General features: G+C 41.2%; 1 pseudogene; it reads right to left on the minus strand.

The window, feature by feature from the left end:
- The window catches only part of LOC138040944 (fibulin-2-like), a 12,720-nt pseudogene extending 6,086 nt beyond the window's left edge, over positions 1-6,634 (minus strand).
- Between the last annotated feature and the right edge of the window lie 3,366 nt (positions 6,635-10,000).

Genomic DNA, 10,000 nt, shown 5'->3' on the forward strand with positions numbered 1-10,000 from the left:
TTAATACATACAGCGTTGGAAGGGCAGGAATTCAGTTCTTCTGAGAGACACTCATTTAGATCTAAAACAAAATTACCTTACTATTAATAATTATTGATAAGCATAAACAATTTTAGTCTAGTCAAGTAAAATTTTGTCACACTGTTTTATAGTAAAACGTAAAGATGAAATATGGTATTACATATACATGCACAATGAATTCTTCCCTTTTAGAACCAGGTTCTACGAAAAGGGTTTTTATTCAGTATTGAAGAGGTCAAATCTGCACTACTACCCACTTATATAAAAATAAGAATTTTCCGCTTATATGGGAATACATTATTTACACTTTGTTTCGTTAACTTTCCTCTCAGAAAGCATCATCAACGTGTGCACATTCGGATAAGCTGGTGAGAAGAGCAAAGCATGAGTAGCGCAGACACGATAGGGTTGTAAGTGGGCAGTGAAATGTGAAGGTTCCTGGTAGAACCCTTGAAACGCGAGAACGTTGATCTAGAAACCTGCCCTGGCAGCATTTCTGTAGGGTTTAGGAGACAAGAAAGCCCGATAAACTGATTTCCCGTTTTGCCTCGAGACGAATTAAACGGACCGGCAGCTAATAAATCGAGGTGCGACTCATGGGCGTTGCGTTCTCTCCTTCTTCCCAATTTTCTCAAGTTTTTAATCTTGTCCCATTATTCAAAATATCGAAATCCTGTTCTTTGGCCTCAGCTGTTCTTTGCTACGAAACCCATGAAATATGCTCTCTCTAAGCAAAACGTTTTCTAGGCAGGCCATGCATGGCTTACCGGACGCTGTTACGAAAAATAGCATTGCGTGACTAGCGTTACTGTCTAGAAGCTTCGCGAGAGTTCGTAATTTGTTTATTTTTAGATTCGTGCGTAAGCGTTTCTAAATCGGTGTTTTGTAATCTTTCTATAATTAGATTGATTACTAATTTAGAAAGTTCTAGGAGTTTATTGTCAGAGTATATAAGTAGACGAGTCCAAGCGGAGTATTTTTCTAACTAGTTTTTCACAAGCGAAGAGAGTTGGCGTCAGCCGTGTTTAGTCAAGTGTGACAGAAGCTGTGTTTATTCAAGTTGGCGGAGGCCGTGTAAGTTTATTGAGTAGGTGTTGTTCAGAGTTTTACTTCGTGGAAACTACGTTCATTTTTGGAATAAATCTTCTTGTTGTTGTTCCGACAACCCTGCGTTCAGTTTAGTTTGCAAACTACCTTTCCTCAAAACATTCGAACTCGTAACATTGGGGGCCTGTCCGGGAGAGGAATTCATTTGTTTGCCGACTACAGAAACCAGGAAAGGACAATTCAAGAAGGAGTTACAGCTAAAGTGAGGAGAACTGTCCAAGAGAGTATATTGTGTTTTTACTGTGGAATACTGCTATGGAAATGGAAAAGCTTTTGCAGATGGGAAAAGAATTTGGATTGGAAGGAGAAAAGCTGCTTGAATTTGTGCGTGAACAAGAAGAAAAAGAGGACAAACGCAGAGACGAAGAACGAGAAGAGAAACGTAGAGAGGAAGAACGTGAAGAGAAACGTTGACAGCTGGAAGAGGAAAGAAGAAAGAAGAAGCGTAGGCGGTTTGAAGAACAAAAAAGGAAGAGAGACATCGAATACTTGAAGAAGATAGAGGAAGAGAAGACGAAGAGAGAGAAACTAGGCGACAAGAACGCGAACTAAGAAAACTGGAGATGGAAGCCGAGCTGTTGAAACAGAAAGAGGCTATTGAAGCGGCAAAAAGAGAACACGAGTTGGAGATTGCACGTTTGGCTGTGGAGAATGCTGACGGGCGTCCTGAAGTAAGAGAGGATAGGGCCAAGGCACCCAAGCTTCCCTCATTTAGTGATGGTAAAGACGATTTGGACGCGTATTTGCAGAGGTTCGAGAGATTTGCCGAGACAGCTAAGTGGAAAAAAGATGGATGGGTATCGAAGCTCAGTGCTCTGTTGTCTGGACGGGCACTAGAAGTGTATTCACGTCTATCGGAGGACGCAGCTAAGGATTATGACAAGGTGAAAATTGCGTTAATGAAGAGATATGACCTTACCGAAGACGGCTATCGTCGAAAATTTAGAGCATCCAAACCAGAAGTTGACGAAAGTCCGGAGCAGTTTATTGTGCGACTGGACAGATACCTGTTACGGTGGCTAGAGCTTTCGGATACTGCGCGAACCTTTGATGGTCTTAAGGACTTGATCGTGAAAGAACAATTTATTGACTCTTGCCCTAAGGATTTGGCAATTCACCTGCGAGAAAGGGCACCTGAGATTCTAGCAAAGATTGCGAAGATCGCTGACCAGTACTTGGAGGCTCATGGTAAACATTTGTTCAGCTTAGCGAGCAGAAAGCCAACAGTGCAGCCTGAGAGGGACGAAGCCAAGAATATGCAGATTAATCCACCAGCTCTGCATTGCTTTAAGTGCAACACCCGAGGTCATAAAGCCGTCAACTGCCCAACCCTAACAGGAAAGTGTTTCCTATGTGGCAAGCAGGGACATGAAGCTAGAAACTGTCGATCAGGTGGACGCAGATCAGGAGGACAAAGTAAGGATGGTAACCCTGTGCAGCGTGGTCAAGTGAGTGCCAGTTGTTTAGTTCAGCCACCTGAGGTTAAACCTACTGATGAAGAAGTTAAGGCCTGTATTATAGATGATAAACTGCTGTTAGCCTGTGGTAAGAAGATTCCATTGTTGAGTAGTGCTTGTGTTGAACCGTTGACTGGAGTGAGAAGTAAAATGCCTGTCGTGAAAGGTAGAGTTGGAGAGAAGTCTGTTGATGTCCTGAGAGATACTGGTTGTAGTGTAATTGTAAAGAGGGACCTTGTGTCTGTGGATCAGTTTACTGGCGAATTTAATGTTATGCTGCTCATTGACAATACGGCAAGGAAAGTTCCCATCGCAAAGATTGATGTTGATACACCTTATCTCAAGGGCCAAGTGGAAGCGTAGTGTCTTCCCGATGCTGTTTATGATTTAATTATTGGTAATGTACCAGGCGCAAGAGCCGCTGACGACCCAGACCCAAGCTGGCGAGTTCCTGTACAAGAAGCTTGTGCTGTAACCACGAGAAGTCAAACTAAGAAAGCTGGAGAACATATTCCGTTGAAGGTACCGGATACCAAAGAAAGTCCTGTAGTTGATAGAGAAAAGCTCAAGCAAATGCAGCGTGATGACGAGAGCCTACAGAAATTTTGGGAGAAAGATGACGTAGTTGTGAGAGGCCAGGCTGAGACGTCATTTGAAGTGAAAGGTGGAGTTCTGTACCGCATCTACAAGCACCCTTATGTGAACGGAGGTAAACCCCTGAAGCAGGTTATGGTTCCTGTGCAGCTGAGAAGTCGAATAATGGAACTAGCGCACGTATCGATCATGGGAGGTCACATGGGAATAAAGAAAACGACTGATAAGATTCAAAGCGCGTTCTATTGGCCAGGCATTCAAGGGGACGTGACTCGTTATTGCAAGTCCTGCGATGTATGTCAGAAGACAGTTAACAAGGGTTCCGTACCGAAGGTTCCCCTAGAGAAGATGCCATTAATTGACAAGCCGTTTAAGAGAGTAGCAATCGACCTGGTTGGATCTATTGTTCCCCCGAGTGAGGACGGTCATAGATATATATTGACATTGGTCGACTTTGCAACTCGTTATCCTGAAGCTGTCTCACTGAAGAACATTGATACTGAGACTGTGGCAGAAGCGTTGGTTGATATCTTTAGTCGTCTGGGAGTGCCTGAAGACATCTTGAGTGACCTTGGTACGCAGTTCGTCTCTGAGTGTATGAAGGAAGTGACGCGGCTTTTGAGCATTAAACAGCTCACCACGACCCCTTATCATCCTATGTGTAATGGCCTGACGGAAAAGTTTAATGGAACAATGAAGAGCATGTTAAAGAGATTGTGCAGCGAACAGCCAAGACAGTGGCATCGCTATATTAACCCGTTGCTGTTTTCATATCGTGAAGTTCCCCAGGAGTCTACTGGTTTTTCGCCGTTTGAGTTGCTGTATGGAAGAGCTGTCAGAGGACCGATGTTTATTCTCAAAGAGCTTTGGACGAAAGAGCTGGAGGAGCCTGAGGTAAAGAATAGCTATCAGTATGTGTTTGAGCTACGCGAGAAGCTTGAAGATAACCTCAAGCTGGCGCACACCGAGCTTCAGAAAGCCCAGAACAAAGGCAAGCATTATTACGACCGAAAGACTAAAGTTAGGAAGTTTGTACCTGGAGATAAAGTGTTAGTGCTGCTACCGACCGACCATAACAAGCTCCTAATGCAGTGGAAAGGTCCATTTGAGGTTAGTGCTGTAGTTGGTCTCAATGATTATAGAGTGAGAGTCAAAGGCAAAGAGAGAGTTTACCATGCTAATCTACTGAAGAAGTATTTTGAGCGAGAGGGTCCTGTTTCCGTTGGAGCAATTGCTGTTGAAACGAACGCTAACATTTGTAAGAACGAACATGTTGAGAGTGAAGTAGAAGAAGTTGACCCTGTGGATAGTATTGATTTTCTGGAGATTGGTGGTTATGTCGCGAAAGAGTCAGTCAATGATGTGGCCATAGGAGATAACCTTTCTCATGAGCAAAGAGCAGAGTTCATGGATCTTGCAAATGAGTTTCAAAGCTTGTTCACAGAAGCCCCAGGCACAACAAGTTTGGCTCAGCATCATATCAAGCTTACATCCGACCAACCAGTTAGATCAAGACCATACTCAGTACCGTATAGCTTAAGAGAATCGCTGAAGAAGGATATTACAGACATGATGAAGATGGGAGTCATAAGAGAATCAAGTTCGCCCTATGCTTCGCCTGTTGTAGTTGTTAAGAAAAAAGACAACTCAATTCGTGTGTGCGTGGACTATCGTAAACTGAACAAGTTAACCGTGTTTGATCCTGAGCCTATGCCAACTGCTGAGCATTTGTTCCAGAAGTTGAATGGTGACAAGTATTTTACCAGATTATCTAAGCAGAGTAGAGGAATAACTTAAGAGACACTGGACTGCCTCCTCAGTTGGTACTTATCTAACTAATTTTTCGTTGTTAGTAGAAATTTAGGAAATTTCTTCTCAAGAGGGGGTTATGTTACGAAAAATAGCATTGCGTGACTAGCGTTACTGTCTAGAAGCTTCGCGAGAGTTCGTAATTTGTTTATTTTTAGATTCGTGCGTAAGCGTTTCTAAATCGGTGTTTTGTAATCTTTCTATAATTAGATTGATTACTAATTTAGAAAGTTCTAGAAGTTTATTGTCAGAGTATATAAGTAGACGAGTCCAAGCGGAGTGTTTTTCTAACTAGTTTTTCACAAGCGAAGAGAGTTGGCGTCAGCCGTGTTTAGTCAAGTGTGACAGAAGCTGTGTTTATTCAAGTTGGCGGAGGCCGTGTAAGTTTATTGAGTAGGTGTTGTTCAGAGTTTTACTTCGTGGAAACTACGTTCATTTTTGGAATAAATCTTCTTGTTGTTGTTCCGACAACCCTGCGTTCAGTTTAGTTTGCAAACTACCTCTCCTCAAAACATTCGAACTCGTAACAGACGCCATGACACGAAAATTGCAAGTTTAGTGTTTCGGTTTTTTGGAACTTTTTGCCCGAAACGCTGAATTCCAAAGCTTTCATTTTCAAGAATTGTTGCATGACATTACAAAGTCAGAGCACTGACCGAGGAATAGATCAACTCCCGTTTCAGCAGCTCACTGGTGATTGATTCAAAAGCGTGACATGGTTAGGAAACAGTTTCCATACCAACGAATGAAATGATACATGAATATATTGAACTGCAGATATGAAATTGAATGAAACTATTGATCCTCGCAGTTATGAACGCAATTTTAGCAATTACGTAGAGAAGTCTGAAAAAATTCAGGACTCCAACGGGGTCTTAAACGAGTTTCCATACCGTAACAAACGAGGCCATCTCCTTGGAATCCACTGTTACAAAGACAGGTGTGATTCTGGCCGATGGCTGTACAAAAGGCATTGTCGCCACACTGAGAGTCATTCACACAAGCAACAAATTTAACTTTGCCTCTCTTGTCCATTTGTTCATCTTTTATGAAAGGGTAAGAAAATAAATGTTATTCTTTTTTTTGTAAATACATAACCGTAATATTTAATAAAACCAGAAACAGTCCCGGCAAGCCCATGATATCGAGCCCGTTTTGAATTTAAACGCAATTTCCCGAACCGGGCGTTTTTCTTGAAAAGCAGTGTGAAATTTAGAGTAAATTGGCCACGGCTGAGCTGATGATCATACAGATGAACAAGTAAAACTGAAAATGCTGAGCGAAGCATCTGTCGGAAGTGGTGTGTATGCTTAATTTAGTTTCAATGAGAGTCTGAATTTTATCTAAGATACTACTAAGCTATTTTGTCACTCACCATTTGAAATAGTTGATCTACACTGTGGTCATTAAGGAAAAAAGCCAGACCGCTAAAACAATAATTACCACCACTGTCACCACAGCTAATCCTACAGCCAACAACACTTCGAGGTTGGATGAGAAGGGTGACTTCTTTGTTTCGTTCCTCTTCCTTTCGTTCATGATGGATTTTTGTATACTAGTACTAGAAGAAATCGAAAAAACTCTTACTAACGTAGGTTTTAACTCTCCGATTTTTGCTCACGCTGCTACTTTCATAGAAGCGTCTGCCGTTAACTACTTTCCAATTCTCGGAAAACTTTGGGAAAAATCCCTGCACTTGAAAATAGTTGTTACGACATTATAATAACAACTACAACTTTGAACTCAGGCTCTCTCTTTTTCTTTCTTGTCTATCGGTAGAAGGTTGAATTATCTGCTGCTTTGTCAACTTATGAACTATCTCAATAAACAATAACATTGCATCAGGAAAAGCAGCATTTCGTTTATTGATGGACACAACGAGAGTTGTATCGTTATAGAGGAAATAAAGCGATTTAGTATAATTACATAAGTGATTATTCAGTAATAAAAATTGTCTGGGCTGAATGGTTGCATTTGAGGTGACCACCTAAGCGCGTAACTATCGCATTTTTTACACGTTTTTTATAACGTTTAAAATGTGGCAAAGACGGACGCCGGGGTAAGGGCTAACTGTAAACCAAGAGAATAAAGACAAAACCAACAGAAAGGTCTTGAAAATGTTGGTAACCGTTGTCATAGTCTTCGCCTCGTCCTGGCTTCCGTTATACGTGCTAATGTTTCAGTTTGTCTATGGGCCAGATACATTTTGCTTACCAGTTTTATGGACAAATTATAAAACACACCATTTTGAAGAATGCATCAGGATATGGAAAAGAAAACTGTGATAGCCATCACTAGTGCGTAGCTTCAGGGGTCTTTTTCGGCATTTAAAATCTTAAAAATTTCTATACAACATAAAAAAATAAATGCGAATTATTTTATTGGTCTTCTATAGCAAGCAAGGTTAGCTGTGATAATAAGTATTTTTGAAGTTTTCAAAGGGAAAAGATGCTGTTAATGTCTTTTAAGTGAAGGATCTCGCATAATTCTCTTTGAATTATGGCGGGATAATCAACATGGCGGCCGTTATGTCAGGTAACGTTATCCTTTTGTTTTCTTCGCTTATTTCTCTGCTTTTTCCTTGTAAATCTTATAAATATGAAGGTACAGATAACCAATATTCTCTTGTTATCATCGCAAGCACATTAAACAAAGATTTTGTGAGCAAAGATGGTACTGCCAGATACTGCCAGTGTTTCTGTTGGGTTATTTCTGTAAACCTCACAAGGCGGGTATTGTCTGAAATATTCAGTCTGATAAAGTCAAATAGCTTTTGACAAGCCTCCTTTTCAATGAGATTGTACTTCTTGTCCTCAAGTGAGCCAGCAAAAGTGACACTTTCATGTTTTGGACTGGTATAATTTCTATAACAGGATTTATGATAGGCTTCGGCTGCAATAAACTCTCGATATACTATGGAGAGAATCTTGGCGTCGTGGTTTGCTTTCGCAACTTTTCTGATCGTTTCACCACTGCGTGGATCGCAACATTGAATCTATTTTCTCCCGTTTGTCTCAACTTTACCTTTCCCCTATATCTGTTACTTTCCTTATTACCGCAAAAAATACAGATACGCTCATAACTGGTGCTCTTTGTTGGAGGTCCTTAACTTGATCTCCTCTCCTGGTTCAGTATGAGGATTTAGGATTGAACTTCTCTTAAGCTTTGCAAATCCTTTTAAGAGCGTTCATCATGGTGAAAATGCTATGGCAATTTCGGTGGTATCGGATGTTTGGAACCTCAGTCGTCGTTCGATGTCTCAACAAGATCTAAGCTGAATAGGTTTTTATTATATAAACACCAATGAAATACTAAGTGAGCTTTCGCGGGAAATAATGATATGTTCACACGTGAAGATAACATGTTATCTTAATACGTGAAAAGATCACTGTTGGTATGGTAACAAATAAAAATCGCGCCTTTATCCTCTATATACACTAACAACCGTCACTTCCACCTTTTAAGAATGTAAAACAGACGTCACTATAAAGATAAAATCATTGCATGTCACAATTGAACAGGGTCGCAGTTTTTCCTTAATGTGCAACTCCCAGCTCGAAGCTAACTGTATATCACAGGCTGTATTTTCACGTGAAAGTTTTTCTGATGTACAGAAAAATGTGTTTGGAGTAGTGCTTCAGTTTTTAGAATTTTCAGTTACAAAACTGATAATTGAAGGTAATGTAGGCATACTGCAGTCTCGGTCCAACTTTTGGAACATCATGAAGTAATCGGTAACTCTTCAAGAACAGAAGCCATTCATAACGTTGCTTTAAACCTCTGGGAGGCAATTCTTTCTGGATAGGATTGCATTTCATGGAATCCAAAACAGTCAGAGCTTACTTTAGATACTATTTAGATACCTGACAGCATGAGGGTATTTTTTAATATTATGTTGCTAACCAGAAACATGGAACCTCCAAGTCTTTTATCACAAAGAATTCAGTGCCTTGTAAACTCTTTTGGACAAGACCTCGTTTTTGGAGTGACCTGTGGACGATTTAAGACCCTAAAGCATATCCTTCCACAATACGCCGTCAAATCATTCACCAACAATGTGGAGCTCATTAAAATCTTAAATCGTTTCGGACATGGGGCATCTCTTACTCACAGACAGATGAGCTCACCACTGCACTCTGTCATCAGATGTTGGCTATAACTCCAGAAAACACCATCCCACTCCCCGACAACATTAATTACATCTTAAGCATGGCACAATACTGATTGGATTTTCTTACAGGAAGACTTTGTCGGGTGACGGGATGTTCGATCGTGAGAGTGGAAATCGCTATTTCGGCTCGACATTTTGGGCCTCTTCTTCCTCCTGACGAGGTGGCGCCCACCCTAGCAAGATCAAAGCAACAAAGTATTGATGCGGTATTGGCCAAGCAACTTCCATCTACAACGCAGACCTTCCTTCAGGGCATACGTACGGATGTAACCTCCTCGGTCGACATCGAGGCAATTGCTTGGAAGAAGAATTTCTTGTGGATTCTGGTGCGCTTTTATGCAACGGAGAACCAAACCATTAGTGGGTGGACCAGATTATTAGGGAGCTTTAGCAACGACAACGTCGACGGCAACGAAAACGTCACAAATTTAGTGGGCAAGGCAAAAACGATAGCTTTGCACGCTCTGCACGTGCGTCTTTTCATTTGTCTATTTCTTTGCCGTCGTCAGCAAAACAAAAACGTGAAATGACCAAATTTGAGGTTTTAGGGAGAACGTCAGCGCTTGAGGATAAGTTTTCATTTTCTCCCCTAAATTGAGCTCTGTTCATACTAGTTTCGTTCTTGAGGGTTTGTCAGACCTTTGTCACGTTAAAATGCTTTAATAGTTGCGAAGCAATTACAATAACGCGAATTCAGATTTAACGATGTCGTTGCCGTTGCAGTTGCCGTTGCTAAAGATACCTAATATAGCCATGCGGAATGACGTGCAAGTCTCCAAAGAGAATATAGGGTACCGATACCTCCCAACAATAGATGCGCCAGCAACTAACATCTCTGCTG

The sequence above is a fragment of the Montipora capricornis genome, chromosome 3, assembly GCF_036669925.1.
Source record: "Montipora capricornis isolate CH-2021 chromosome 3, ASM3666992v2, whole genome shotgun sequence".
Classification (NCBI taxonomy): domain Eukaryota; kingdom Metazoa; phylum Cnidaria; class Anthozoa; order Scleractinia; family Acroporidae; genus Montipora; species Montipora capricornis.